The sequence below is a fragment of the Phyllobates terribilis genome, unplaced genomic scaffold (genome assembly GCF_046119375.1).
Source record: "Phyllobates terribilis strain yellow unplaced genomic scaffold, ASM4611937v1 Scaffold_2__4_contigs__length_985480577, whole genome shotgun sequence".
NCBI lineage: Eukaryota > Metazoa > Chordata > Amphibia > Anura > Dendrobatidae > Phyllobates > Phyllobates terribilis.
In genome coordinates, this window is record NW_027362762.1 from 38,052,047 (window position 1) to 38,069,331 (window position 17,285).

Sequence of the window (17,285 nt, forward strand, 5' to 3'; positions counted from 1 at the left end):
ATACACGGCTCAGTAGACAGTATCACACAGGAGAGGGTTAGATACACGGCTCAGCAGACAGTATTACACAGGAGAGGATTAGATACACAGCTCAGCAGACAGTATCACACAGTAGAGGATTAGATACACAGCTCAGCAGACAGTATCACACAGGAGAGGATTAGATACACAGCTCAGCAGATAGTATCACACAGGAGAGGATTAGATACACAGCTCAGCAGATAGTATCACACAGGATAGGATTAGATACACGGCTCAGCAGACAGTATCACACAGGAGAGGATTAGATACACAGCTCAGCAGACAGTATCACAAAGGACAGGATTAGATACACAGCTCAGCAGACAGTATCACACAGGAGAGGATTAGATACACGGCTCAGCAGACAGTATCACACAGGAGAGGATTAGATACACAGCTCAGCAGATAGTATCACACAGGATAGGATTAGATACACGGCTCAGCACACAGTATCACACAGGATAGGATTAGATACATGGCTCAGCAGACGGTATCACACAGGATAGGATTAGATACACGACTCAGCAGACAGTATCACACAGGATAGGATTAGATACACGGCTCAGCAGACAGTATCACACAGGATAGGATTAGATACACGGCTCAGCAGACAGTATCACACAGGATATAATTAGATACACGGTTCAGTAGACAGTATCACACAGGATAGGATTAGATACACGGCTCAGCAGACGGTATCACACTGGATAGGATTAGATACACGGCTCAGCAGACAGTATCACACAGGATAGGATTAGATACACGGCTCAGCAGACAGTATCACACAGGATAGGATTAGATACACGGCTCAGCAGACGGTATCACACAGGACAGAATTAGATACATGGCTCAGAAGACAGTATCACACAGGATAGGATTAGATACACAGCTCAGCAGACGGTATCACACAGGATAGGATTAGATACACAGCTCAGCAGACAGTATCACACAGGATAGGATTAGATACACGTCTCAGCAGACAGTATCACACAGGATAGGATTAGATACATGGCTCAGCAGACAGTATCACACAGGATAGGATTAGATACAGCTCAGCATACAGTATCACACAGGATAGGATTAGATACACGGCTCAGCAGACGGTATCACACAGGATAGGATTAGATACACGGCTCAGAAGACAGGATCACACAGGATAGGATTAGATACACAGCTCAGCAGACGGTATCACACAGGATAGGATTAGATACACAGCTCAGCAGACAGTATCACACAGGATAGGATTAGATACACGGCTCAGCAGACAGTATCACACAGGATAGGATTAGATACATGGCTCAGCAGACAGTATCACACAGGATAGGATTAGATACAGCTCAGCATACAGTATCACACAGGATAGGATTAGATACACGGCTCAGCAGACGGTATCACACAGGATAGGATTAGATACACGGCTCAGCAGACAGTATCACACAGGAGAGGGTTAGATACACGGCTCAGCAGACAGTATCACACAGGATAGGATTAGATACACGGCTCAGCATACAGTATCACACAGGATATGATTAGATACAGCTCAGCAGACAGTATCACACAGGATAGGATTAGATACAGCTCAGCAGACAGTATCACACAGGAGAGGATTAGATACACAGCTCAGCAGACAGTATCACACAGGAGAGGATTAGATACACGGCTCAGCAGACAGTATCACACAGGAGAGGATTAGATACACGGCTCAGCAGACGGTATCACACAGGTTAGGATTAGATACACAGCTCAGCAGACAGTATCACACAGGAGAGGATTAGATACACGGCTCAGCAGACAGTATCGCACAGGAGAGGATTAAATACACGGCTCAGCAGACAGTATCACACAGGAGAGGATTAGATACACAGCTTAGCAGATAGTATCACACAGGATAGGATTAGATACACGGCTCAGCACACAGTATCACACAGGATAGGATTAGATACATGGCTCAGCAGACGGTATCACACAGGATAGGATTAGATACACGACTCAGCAGACAGTATCACACAGGATAGGATTAGATACACGGCTCAGCAGACAGTATCACACAGGATAGGATTAGATACACGGCTCAGCAGACAGTATCACACAGGATAGAATTAGATACACGGTTCAGTAGACAGTATCACACAGGATAGGATTAGATACACGGCTCAGCAGACAGTATCACACAGGATAGGATTAGATACACGGCTCAGCAGACAGTATCACACAGGATAGGATTAGATACACGGCTCAGCAGACGGTATCACACAGGACAGGATTAGATACATGGCTCAGAAGACAGTATCACACAGGATAGGATTAGATACACAGCTCAGCAGACGGTATCACACAGGATAGGATTAGATACACAGCTCAGCAGACAGTATCACACAGGATAGGATTAGATACACGTCTCAGCAGACAGTATCACACAGCATAGGATTAGATATACGGCTCAGCAGACAGTATCACACAGGATAGGATTAGATACATGGCTCAGCAGACAGTATCACACAGGATAGGATTAGATACAGCTCAGCATACAGTATCACACAGGATAGGATTAGATACACGGCTCAGCAGACGGTATCACACAGGATAGGATTAGATACACGGCTCAGCAGACAGGATCACACAGGATAGGATTAGATACACAGCTCAGCAGACGGTATCACACAGGATAGGATTAGATACACAGCTCAGCAGACAGTATCACACAGGATAGGATTAGATACACGGCTCAGCAGACAGTATCACACAGGATAGGATTAGATACATGGCTCAGCAGACAGTATCACACAGGATAGGATTAGATACATGGCTCAGCAGACAGTATCACACAGGATAGGATTAGATACACGGCTCAGCAGACAGTATCACACAGGATAGGATTAGATACAGCTCAGCATACAGTATCACACAGGATAGGATTAGATACACGGCTCAGCAGACGGTATCACACAGGATAGGATTAGATACACGGCTCAGCAGACAGTATCACACAGGAGAGGGTTAGATACACGGCTCAGCAGACAGTATCACACAGGATAGGATTAGATACACGGCTCAGCATACAGTATCACACAGGATAGGATTAGATACAGCTCAGCAGACAGTATCACACAGGATAGGATTAGATACAGCTCAGCAGACAGTATCACACAGGAGAGGATTAGATACACAGCTCAGCAGACAGTATCACACAGGAGAGGATTAGATACACGGCTCAGCAGACAGTATCACACAGGAGAGGATTAGATACACAGCTCAGCAGATAGTATCACACAGGATAGGATTAGATACACGGCTCAGCAGACAGTATCACACAGGATAGGATTAGATACACGGCTCAGCAGACAGTATCACACAGGATAGGATTAGATACATGGCTCAGCAGAGAGTATCACACAGGAGAGGGTTAGATACACGGCTCAGCAGACAGTATCACACAGGATAGGATTAGATACACGGCTCAGCAGACGGTATCACACTGGATAGGATTAGATACACGGCTCAGCAGACAGTATCACACAGGATAGTATTAGATACACGGCTCAGCAGACAGTATCACACAGGATAAGATTAGATACACGGCTCAGCAGACGGTATCACACAGGATAGGATTAGATACATGGCTCAGCAGAGAGTATCACACAGGATAGGATTAGATACACGGCTCAGCAGACGGTATCACACTGGATAGGATTAGATACACGGCTCAGCAGACAGTATCACACAGGATAGGATTAGATACACGGCTCAGTAGACAGTATCACACAGGATAAGATTAGATACACGGCTCAGCAGACAGTATCACACAGGATAGGATTAGATACACGGCTCAGCAGACAGTATCACACAGGATAGGATTAGATACACGGCTCAGCAGACGTATCACACAGGACAGGATTAGATACATGGCTCAGAAGACAGTATCACACAGGATAGGATTAGATACACAGCTCAGCAAACGGTATCACACAGGATAGGATTAGATACACAGCTCAGCAGACAGTATCACACAGGATAGGATTAGATACACGGCTCAGCAGACAGTATCACACAGGAGAGGGTTAGATACACGGCTCAGCAGACAGTATCACACAGGAGAGGGTTAGATACACGGCTCAGCAGACAGTATCACACAGGATAGGATTAGATACACGGCTCAGCAGACAGTATCACACAGGATATGATTAGATACATGGCTCAGCAGACAGTATCACACAGGATAGGATTAGATACACGGCTCAGCAGATAGTATCACACAGGAGAGGATTAGATACATGGCTCAGCAGACAGTATCACACAGGATAGGTTTAGATACACAGCTCAGCAGACAGTGTCACACAGGATAGGATTAGATACAGCTCAGCATACAGTATCACACAGGATAGGATTAGATACATGGCTCAGCAGACAGTATCACACAGGATAGGATTAGATACACGGCTCAGCAGACGGTATCACACAGGAGAGGATTAGATACATGGCTCAGCAGACAGTATCACACAGGATAGGATTAGATACACGGCTCAGCAGAGAGTATCACACAGGATAGGATTAGATACACGGCTCAGCAGACAGTATCACACAGGATAGGATTAGATACACGGCTCAGCAGACAGTATCACACAGGATAGGATTAGATACAGCTCAGCATACAGTATCACACAGGATAGGATTAGATACACGGCTCAGCAGACAGTATCACCCAGGAGAGGGTTAGATACACGGCTCAGCAGACAGTATCACACAGGATAGGATTAGATACACGGCTCAGCAGACGGTATCACACAGGAGAGGATTAGATACATGGCTCAGCTGAGAGTATCACACAGGATAGGATTAGATACACGGCTCAGCAGACGTTATCGCACAGGATAGGATTAGATACATTGCCCAGCAGATAGTATCACACAGGATAGGATTAGATACACAGCTCTGCAGACAGTATCACATAGAATAGAATTAGATACACGGCTCAGCAGACAGTATCACACAGGAGAGGATTAGATACACGGCTCAGCAGACAGTATCACACAGGATAGGATTGGATACACGGCTCAGCAGACAGTATCACACAGCATAGGATTAGATACACGGCTCAGCAGACAGTATCACGTAGGATAGGATTAGATACACGGCTCAGCAGACAGTATCACGTAGGATAGGATTAGAAACACGGCTCAGCAGACAGTATCACACAGGAGAGGATTAGATACACAGCTCAGCAGATAGTATCACACAGGATAGGATTAGATACACGGCTCAGCAGACAGTATCACGTAGGATAGGATTAGAAACACGGCTCAGCACACAGTATCACACAGTATAGGATTAGATACCCGGCTCAGCACACAGTATCACACAGTATAGGATTAGATACACGGCTCAGCAGACAGTATCACACAGTATAGGATTAGATACACGGCTCAGCAGACAGTATCACACAGGAGAGGATTAGATACACGGCTCAGCAGACAGTATCACACAGGATAGGATTAGATACACGGCTCAGCAGACGGTATCACACAGGATAGGATTAGATACCCGGCTCAGCAGACGGTATCACACAGGATAGAGTTAGATACACTGCTCAGCACACAGTATCACACAGTATAGGATTAGATACACGGCTCAGCACACAGTATCACACAGTATAGGATTAGATACACGGCTCAGCAGACAGTATCATACAGGAGAGGATTAGATACACGGCTCAGCAGACAGTATCACACAGGATAGGATTAGATACACGGCTCAGCAGACAGTATCACACAGGATAGGATTAGATACACGGCTCAGCAGACAGTATCACACAGGAGAGGGTTAGATACACGGCTCAGCAGACAGTATCACACAGGAGAGGATTAGATACACGGCTCAGCAGTCAGTATCACACAGGATAGGTTTAGATACACAGCTCAGCAGACAGTGTCACACAGGATAGGATTAGATACAGCTCAGCATACAGTATCACACAGGATAGGATTAGATACATGGCTCAGCAGACAGTATCACACAGGATAGGATTAGATACACGGCTCAGCAGACAGTATCACACAGGAGAGGATTAGATACACGGCTCAGCAGACAGTATCACACAGGAGAGGGTTAGATACACGGCTCAGCAGACAGTATCACACAGGATAGGAATAGATACACGGCTCAGCAGACAGTATCACACAGGATAGGAATAGATACACGGCTCAGCAGACAGTATCACACAGGAGAGGGTTAGATACACGGCTCAGCAGACAGTATCACACAGGAGAGGGTTAGATACACGGCTCAGCAGACAGTATCACACAGGAGAGGATTAGATACACGGCTCAGCAGACAGTATCACACAGGATAGGATTAGATACATGGCTCAGCAGACAGTATCACACAGGATAGGATTAGATACCGCTCAGCAGACAGTATCACACAGGATAGGATTAGATACACAGCTCAGCAGAGAGTATCACACAGGATAGGATTAGATACACGGCTCAGCAGACGGTATCACACAGCATAGGATTAGATACACGGCTCAGCAGACAGTATCACACAGGATAGGATTAGATACACGGCTCAGCAGACGGTATCACACAGGATAGGATTAGATACACGGCTCAGCAGACGGTATCACACAGGATAGGATTAGATACACGGCTCAGGAGACAGTATCACACAGGATAGGATTAGATACCGCTCAGCAGACAGTATCACACAGGATAGGATTAGATACACAGCTCAGCAGAGAGTATCACACAGGATAGGATTAGATACACGGCTCAGCAGACGGTATCACACAGGATAGGATTAGATACCGCTCAGCAGACAGTATCACACAGGATAGGATTAGATACACAGCTCAGCAGAGAGTATCACACAGGATAGGATTAGATACACGGCTCAGCAGACGGTATCACACAGCATAGGATTAGATACATGGCTCAGCAGACAGTATCACACAGGATAGGATTAGATACCGCTCAGCAGACAGTATCACACAGGATAGGATTAGATACACAGCTCAGCAGAGAGTATCACACAGGATAGGATTAGATACACGGCTCAGCAGACGGTATCACACAGCATAGGATTAGATACACGGCTCAGCAGACAGTATCACACAGGATAGGATTAGATACACGGCTCAGCAGACAGTATCACACAGGATAGGATTAGATACACGGCTCAGCAGACGGTATCACACAGGATATGATTAGATACACGGATCAGGAGACAGTATCACACAGGATAGGATTAGATACACGGCTCAGCAGACGGTATCACACAGGATAGGATTAGATACATGGCTCAGCAGACAGTATCACACAGGATAGGATTAGATACACGGCTCAGCAGACGGTATCACACAGGATAGGATTAGATACACGGCTCAGCAGACAGTATCACACAGGATAGGATTAGATACACGGCTCAGTAGACAGTATCACACAGGAGAGGGTTAGATACACGGCTCAGCAGACAGTATCACACAGGAGAGGATTAGATACACAGCTCAGCAGACAGTATCACACAGTAGAGGATTAGATACACAGCTCAGCAGACAGTATCACACAGGAGAGGATTAGATACACAGCTCAGCAGATAGTATCACACAGGAGAGGATTAGATACACAGCTCAGCAGATAGTATAACACAGGATAGGATTAGATACACGGCTCAGCAGACAGTATCACACAGGAGAGGATTAGATGCACAGCTCAGCAGACAGTATCACACAGGACAGGATTAGATACACAGCTCAGCAGACAGTATCACACAGGAGAGGATTAGATACACGGCTCAGCAGACAGTATCACACAGGAGAGGATTAGATACACGGCTCAGCAGACAGTATCACACAGGAGAGGATTAGATACACGGCTCCTCAGATAGTATCACACAGGAGAGGATTAGATACACAGCTCAGCAGATAGTATCACACAGGATAGGATTAGATACACGGCTCAGCACACAGTATCACACAGGATAGGATTAGATACATGGCTCAGCAGACGGTATCACACAGGATAGGATTAGATACACGACTCAGCAGACAGTATCACACAGGATAGGATTAGATACACGGCTCAGCAGACAGTATCACACAGGATAGGATTAGATACACGGCTCAGCAGACGGTATCACACAGGACAGGATTAGATACATGGCTCAGAAGACAGTATCACACAGGATAGGATTAGATACACAGCTCAGCAGACGGTATCACACAGGATAGGATTAGATACACAGCTCAGCAGACAGTATCACACAGGATAGGATTAGATACACGTCTCAGCAGACAGTATCACACAGGATAGGATTAGATACATGGCTCAGCAGACAGTATCACACAGGATAGGATTAGATACAGCTCAGCATACAGTATCACACAGGATAGGATTAGATACACGGCTCAGCAGACGGTATCACACAGGATAGGATTAGATACACGGCTCAGCAGACAGGATCACACAGGATAGGATTAGATACACAGCTCAGCAGACGGTATCACACAGGATAGGATTAGATACACAGCTCAGCAGACAGTATCACACAGGATAGGATTAGATATACGGCTCAGCAGACAGTATCACACAGGATAGGATTAGATACATGGCTCAGCAGACAGTATCACACAGGATAGGATTAGATACAGCTCAGCATACAGTATCACACAGGATAGGATTAGATACACGGCTCAGCAGACAGTATCACACAGGATAGGATTAGATACAGCTCAGCATACAGTATCACACAGGATAGGATTAGATACACGGCTCAGCAGACGGTATCACACAGGATAGGATTAGATACACGGCTCAGCAGACAGTATCACACAGGAGAGGGTTAGATACACGGCTCAGCAGACAGTATCACACAGGATAGGATTAGATACACGGCTCAGCATACAGTATCACACAGGATAGGATTAGATACAGCTCAGCAGACAGTATCACACAGGATAGGATTAGATACAGCTCAGCAGACAGTATCACACAGGAGAGGATTAGATACACAGCTCAGCAGACAGTATCACACAGGAGAGGATTAGATACATGGCTCAGCAGACACTATCACACAGGAGAGGATTAGATACACGGCTCAGCAGACAGTATCACACAGGAGAGGATTAGATACACGGCTCAGCAGACAGTATCACACAGGAGAGGATTAGATACACGGCTCAGCAGACAGTATCACACAGGAGAGGATTAGATACACGGCTCAGCAGACGGTATCACACAGGTTAGGATTAGATACACAGCTCAGCAGACAGTATCGCACAGGAGAGGATTAGATACACGGTTCAGCAGACAGTATCGCACAGGAGAGGATTAAATACACGGCTCAGCAGACAGTATCACACAGGAGAGGATTAGATACACAGCTTAGCAGATAGTATCACACAGGATAGGATTAGATACACGGCTCAGCACACAGTATCACACAGGATAGGATTAGATACATGGCTCAGCAGACGGTATCACACAGGATAGGATTAGATACACGACTCAGCAGACAGTATCACACAGGATAGGATTAGATACACGGCTCAGCAGACAGTATCACACAGGATAGGATTAGATACACGGCTCAGCAGACAGTATCACAGAGGATAGAATTAGATACACGGTTCAGTAGACAGTATCACACAGGATAGGATTAGATACACGGCTCAGCAGACGGTATCACACTGGATAGGATTAGATACACGGCTCAGCAGACAGTATCACACAGGATAGGATTAGATACACGGCTCAGCAGACAGTATCACACAGGATAGGATTAGATACACGGCTCAGCAGACGGTATCACACAGGACAGGATTAGATACATGGCTCAGAAGACAGTATCACACAGGATAGGATTAGATACACAGCTCAGCAGACGGTATCACACAGGATAGGATTAGATACACAGCTCAGCAGACAGTATCACACAGGATAGGATTAGATACACGTCTCAGCAGACAGTATCACACAGCATAGGATTAGATATACGGCTCAGCAGACAGCATCACACAGGATAGGATTAGATACAGCTCAGCATACAGTATCACACAGGATAGGATTAGATACACGGCTCAGCAGACGGTATCACACAGGATAGGAGTAGATACACGGCTCAGCAGACAGGATCACACAGGATAGGATTAGATACACAGCTCAGCAGACGGTATCACACAGGATAGGATTAGATACACAGCTCAGCAGACAGTATCACACAGGATAGGATTAGATACACGGCTCAGCAGACAGTATCACACAGGATAGGATTAGATACATGGCTCAGCAGACAGTATCACACAGGATAGGATTAGATACAGCTCAGCATACAGTATCACACAGGATAGGATTAGATACACGGCTCAGCAGACAGTATCACACAGGATAGGATTAGATACAGCTCAGCATACAGTATCACACAGGATAGGATTAGATACACGGCTCAGCAGACGGTATCACACAGGATAGGATTAGATACACGGCTCAGCAGACAGTATCACACAGGAGAGGGTTAGATACACGGCTCAGCAGACAGTATCACACAGGATAGGATTAGATACACGGCTCAGCATACAGTATCACACAGGATAGGATTAGATACAGCTCAGCAGACAGTATCACACAGGATAGGATTAGATACAGCTCAGCAGACAGTATCACACAGGAGAGGATTAGATACACAGCTCAGCAGACAGTATCACACAGGAGAGGATTAGATACATGGCTCAGCAGACACTATCACACAGGAGAGGATTAGATACACGGCTCAGCAGACAGTATCACACAGGAGAGGATTAGATACACAGCTCAGCAGATAGTATCACACAGGATAGGATTAGATACACGGCTCAGCAGACAGTATCACACAGGATAGGATTAGATACACGGCTCAGCAGACAGTATCACACAGGATAGGATTAGATACATGGCTCAGCAGAGAGTATCACACAGGAGAGGATTAGATACACGGCTCAGCAGACAGTATCACACAGGATAGGATTAGATACACGGCTCAGCAGACGGTATCACACTGGATAGGATTAGATACACGGCTCAGCAGACAGTATCACACAGGATAGTATTAGATACACGGCTCAGCAGACAGTATCACACAGGATAAGATTAGATACACGGCTCAGCAGACGGTATCACACAGGATAGGATTAGATACATGGCTCAGCAGAGAGTATCACACAGGATAGGATTAGATACACGGCTCAGCAGACGGTATCACACTGGATAGGATTAGATACACGGCTCAGCAGACAGTATCACACAGGATAGGATTAGATACACGGCTCAGTAGACAGTATCACACAAGATAAGATTAGATACACGGCTCAGCAGACAGTATCACACAGGATAGGATTAGATACACGGCTCAGCAGACAGTATCACACAGGACAGGATTAGATACATGGCTCAGAAGACAGTATCACACAGGATAGGATTAGATACACAGCTCAGCAAACGGTATCACACAGGATAGGATTAGATACACAGCTCAGCAGACAGTATCACACAGGATAGGATTAGATACACGGCTCAGCAGATAGTATCACACAGGATAGGTTTAGATACACAGCTCAGCAGACAGTGTCACACAGGATAGGATTAGATACAGCTCAGCATACAGTATCACACAGGATAGGATTAGATACACGGCTCAGCAGACAGTATCACACAGGATAGGATTAGATACACGGCTCAGCAGACGGTATCACACAGGAGAGGATTAGATACATGGCTCAGCAGACAGTATCACACAGGATAGGATTAGATACACGGCTCAGCAGAGAGTATCACACAGGATAGGATTAGATACACGGCTCAGCAGACAGTATCACACAGGATAGGATTAGATACACGGCTCAGCAGACAGTATCACACAGGATAGGATTAGATACAGCTCAGCATACAGTATCACACAGGATAGGATTAGATACACGGCTCAGCAGACAGTATCACACAGGATAGGATTAGGTACACGGCTCAGCAGACAGTATCACCCAGGAGAGGGTTAGATACACGGCTCAGCAGACAGTATCACACAGGATAGGATTAGATACACGGCTCAGCAGACGGTATCACACAGGAGAGGATTAGATACATGGCTCAGCTGAGAGTATCACACAGGATAGGATTAGATACACGGCTCAGCAGACAGTATCACACAGGATAGGATTAGATACACGGCTCAGCAGACGTTATCGCACAGGATAGGATTAGATACATTGCCCAGCAGATAGTATCACACAGGATAGGATTAGATACACAGCTCTGCAGACAGTATCACATAGAATAGAATTAGATACACGGCTCAGCACACAGTATCACACAGGATAGGATTAGATACACGGTTCAGCAGACGGTATCACACAGGATAGGATTAGATACACGGCTCGGCAGACAGTATCACACAGGATAGGATTAGATACACGGCTCAGCAGACAGTATCACACAGCATAGGATTAGAAACACGGCTCAGCAGACAGTATCACACAGGATAGGATTAGATACACGGCTCAGCAGACAGTATCACACAGCATAGGATTAGATACACGGCTCAGCAGACGGTATCACACAGGATAGGATTAGATACACGGCTCGGCAGACAGTATCACACAAGATAGGATTAGATACACGGCTCAGCAGACAGTATCACACAGGAGAGGATTAGATACACGGCTCAGCAGACAGTATCACACAGGATAGGATTGGATACACGGTTCAGCAGACAGTATCACACAGCATAGGATTAGATACACGGCTCAGCAGACAGTATCACGTAGGATAGGATTAGATACACGGCTCAGCAGACAGTATCACACAGGAGAGGATTAGATACACAGCTCAGCAGATAGTATCACACAGGATAGGATTAGATATCCGGCTCAGCACACAGTATCACACAGGATAGGATTAGATACACGGCTCAGCAGACGGTATCACACAGGATAGGATTAGATACACGGCTCAGCAGACAGTATCACACAGGAGAGGGTTAGATACACGGCTCAGCAGACAGTATCACACAGGATAGGATTAGATACACGGCTCAGCATACAGTATCACACAGGATAGGATTAGATACAGCTCAGCAGACAGTATCACACAGGAGAGGATTAGATACACAGCTCAGCAGACAGTATCACACAGTAGAGGATTAGATACATGGCTCAACAGACACTATCACACAGGAGAGGATTAGATACATGGCTCAGCAGACGGTATCACACAGGTTAGGATTAGATACACGGCTCAGCAGACAGTATCACACAGGATAGGATTAGATACACGGCTCAGCAGAGAGTATCACACAGGATAGGATTAGATACACGGCTCAGCAGACGGTATCACACAGGATAGGATTAGATACACGGCTCAGCAGACAGTATCACACAGGATAGGATTAGATACATGGCTCAGCAGACAGTATCACACAGGATAGGATTAGATACACGGCTCAGCAGACAGTATCACACAGGATAGGATTAGATACACGGCTCAGCAGACAGTATCACACAGGATAGGATTAGATACACGGCTCAGCAGAGAGTATCACACAGGATAGGATTAGATACACAGCTCAGCAGATAGTATTACACAGGATAGGATTAGATACACGGCTCAGCAGACAGTATCACACAGGAGAGGATTAGATACACAGCTCAGCAGATAGTATCACACAGGATAGGATTAGATACACGGCTCAGCAGACAGTATCACACAGGATAGGATTAGATACACGGCTCAGCAGACAGTATCACACAGGATAGGATTAGATACACGGCTCAGCAGAGAGTATCACACAGGAGAGGATTAGATACACGGCTCAGCAGATGGTATCACACAGGATAGGATTAGATACACGGCTCAGCAGACAGTATCACACAGGATAGGATTAGATACACGGCTCAGCAGACAGTATCACACAGGATAGGATTAGATACACGGCTCAGCAGAGAGTATCACACAGGATAGGATTAGATACACGGCTCAGCAGACAGTATCACACAGGAGAGGATTAGATACACGGCTCAGCAGACGTTATCACACAGGATAGGATTAGATACACGGCTCAGCAGACAGTATCACACAGGATAGGATTAGATACACGGCTCAGCAGACGGTATCACACTGGATAGGATTAGATACACGGCTCAGCAGACGGTATCACACAGGATAGGATTAGATACACGGCTCAGCAGACGGTATCACACAGGATAGGATTAGATACACGGCTCAGCAGACGGTATCACACAGGATAGGATTAGATACACGGCTCAGCAGACAGTATCACACAGGATAGGATTAGATACACGGCTCAGCAGACAGTATCACACAGGAGAGGATTAGATACACGGCTCAGCAGACAGTATCACACAGGAGAGGATTAGATACACGGCTCAGCAGACAGTATCACACAGGATAGGATTAGATACACGGCTCAGTATCACACAGGAGAGGATTAGATACACAACTCAGTATCACAGGATAGGATTAGATACACGGCTCAGTATCACACAGGATAGGATTAGATACATGCCTCCGTGTCACAGGATAGGATTAGATTCATGGCTCAGTATCACAGGATAGGATTAGATACACTGCTTTGTATCACACAGGATAAGATTAGATACACGGCTCAGTATCACAGGATAGGATTAGATACACGGCTTTGTATCACACAGGATAGGATTAGATACATGGCTCAGTATCACAGGATAGGATTAGATACACGGCTTTGTATCACACAGGATAGGATTAGATACACGGCTCAGTATCACAGAGGATAGGATTAGATACACAGCTCTGTATCACACAGGATAGGATTATATACACGGCTCCGTATCACAGGATAGGATTAGATACACGGCTCTGTATCACAGAGGATAGGATTAGATACACAGCTCTGTATCACACAGGATAGGATTATATACACGGCTCCGTATCACAGGATAGGATTAGATACACGGCTCAGTATCACAGAGGATAGGATTAGATACACGGCTCAGTATCACAGGATAGGATTAGATACACATTTCAGTATCACACAGGATTAGATACAGGTTGCTCTCGGCTGTCAGTCTCGTGTATCCGCTGTCCTGCAGGTTCGGGTACAGACATGTCGGGGGCGCTCTCTCTGGACTCGGTGACCCTGTTCCAGCAGGATCCTGGCGGTGTGACGTATCGTATCCCGGCTCTGCTCTTCTTCCCTCCATCTTCTTGGCCTTGGCGGAGAAGCGCTCGTCCCCCGATGATCAGGACGCCCTGTACCTGGTGGTGCGGCGCGGTCGGGTGCAGCGCGGGGAGGTGCAGGTACCGACTCCTCATGTCACCTCTCTCCGCGTCTGATCTTGTGACTTTCCAACGTCTCCATCTGTTTTGCCTCCTTAGTGGGAAGACGCAATGCCGGTGAGCCACGCCAAGTTACCGGGGCACCGGACCATGAACCCCTGCCCGCTGTACCATCCCGACACCGACACCGTCTTCCTCTTCTTCGTCTGTGTAAAAAGCGAAATCTCCGAGTTCCGGCAAATCATAACCGGCCGAAATGCCGCCCGGCTCTGCTACGTCACCAGCCGCGACCACGGCCAATCGTGGAGCCTACCGAAAGACGTGACGGAGGAGGTCCTGGGTGAGGACCTGAAGAGCTGCGCCACCTTGACGGTTGGCCCCGGTCACGGCGTCTGCTCTCCGTCGGGCAGGCTGATCGTGCCCGCGTACCTGTACTACATCCACTCCCGCGTCTGCGGCCTGCCCGTCCCCTGGAAGACCAAGCCCCACTCATTCATCTTCTACAGCGACGACCGCGGAGAGAGCTGGCACAAGGGCAGCGGACTGTGGCGGCAGAAGACAGGGGAGTGCGAGGTGGCCGAGGTGACCTGCAGCAGCGGCAACGACCTCCTGTACTGCAGCGCCAGGACCGGTCAGCGCTACCGGGTGGAGGCGACCAGCAGCCCCCAGTCCATGGAGTTCACAGATGCCCACTACAATAAAAGCCTGTGTGAGCCGCCTCATGGCTGCCAGGGCAGTGTGGTGAGCTACAGGCCTCCGGAGGCAACTCAGGACGAGGCGGACGGCGGGGAAGAGTCGCCCCTTCAGCATAGCGTCACGTCCTGGCTCCTCTACTCCCATCCCACCAGCAGCCGGGGCCGCGTGGACTTAGGAGTCTACTTGAATAAATCACCCCTTGTGCCGTCCACCTGGACCCCACCGTGGGTCATCAACGAGGGTCCCAGCGGGTACTCGGACCTGGCGGTGTGCCAGTACACTCACTCCTTCGCCTGCTTATTTGAATGCGGAAAGGACGCGGTGTGCGAAAAGATCGTCTTCCGGAGGTTCACGATGGACGAGCTGCTGAACAATTCCTCTAAGCCCTAATCACGAGTGTCGGGGCCTCCGCCAAGTCTCCGGGTGCCAAAAGTAACCCAGTATAGGAATGCACTGAGGGGCCACAAGATGGCGCCATCCACCACTCTCCTGACCCCCGATACACGCTCTCATACTGCTCATTGGATGGTGTCTGATCCCCCCCTGTAATTAACAGGTTCTATCCACTCCTCTCTATCATGGACACCTTAAAGGGATCTTCCCATGAACTATATCATCCCCATCCACGTGTCTGATGCCGTCTCTGACCAGCACCACCTCACCCTCTGGAGCCGTCTCTGCCCAGCAACTCCTCACCCTCCGGAGCCGTCTCTGCCCAGCACCTCCTCATGCTCTGGAGCCGTCTCTGTCCTGCACCTTCTCACCCTCCGGAGTCGTCTCTGCCCTTCACCTCCTCACCCTCCGGAGCCGTCTCTGGCCTGAACTTCCTCACCCTTCGGAGCCCTCTCTGCCCTGCACCTCCTCACCCTCCGGAGTCTTTTCTGCCCTTCACCTCCTCACCCTCCGGAGCCGTCTCTGCCCAGCAACTCCTCACCCTCCGGAGTCGTTTCTGCCCTTCACCTCCTCACCCTCCGGAGTCGTCTCTGCTCTGCACCTCCTCACCCTCTGGAGCCGTCTGTGTCCTTCACCTCCTCATCCTCCGGAGCCGTATCTGCCCTTCACCTCCTCACCCTCCCGAGCCGTATCTGCCCAGCACCACCTCACCCTTCAGAGCCGTCTCTGCCCAGCACCTCCTCACCCTCCGGAGCCGTCTCTGCTCTGCACCTCCTCACCCTCCGGAGCCGTCTCTGCCCTGAACCTCTTCACCCTCCGGAGCCGTCTCTGCCCACCACCACCTCACCCTCCGGAGCCGTCTCTGCCCACCACCACCTC

General features: G+C 47.9%; 1 pseudogene; it reads left to right on the forward strand.

The window, feature by feature from the left end:
* Nucleotides 1–15,144: 15,144 nt before the first annotated feature.
* LOC141249287 (sialidase-3-like) lies at nucleotides 15,145–16,403 on the forward strand (annotated as a pseudogene).
* Nucleotides 16,404–17,285: the final 882 nt, after the last annotated feature.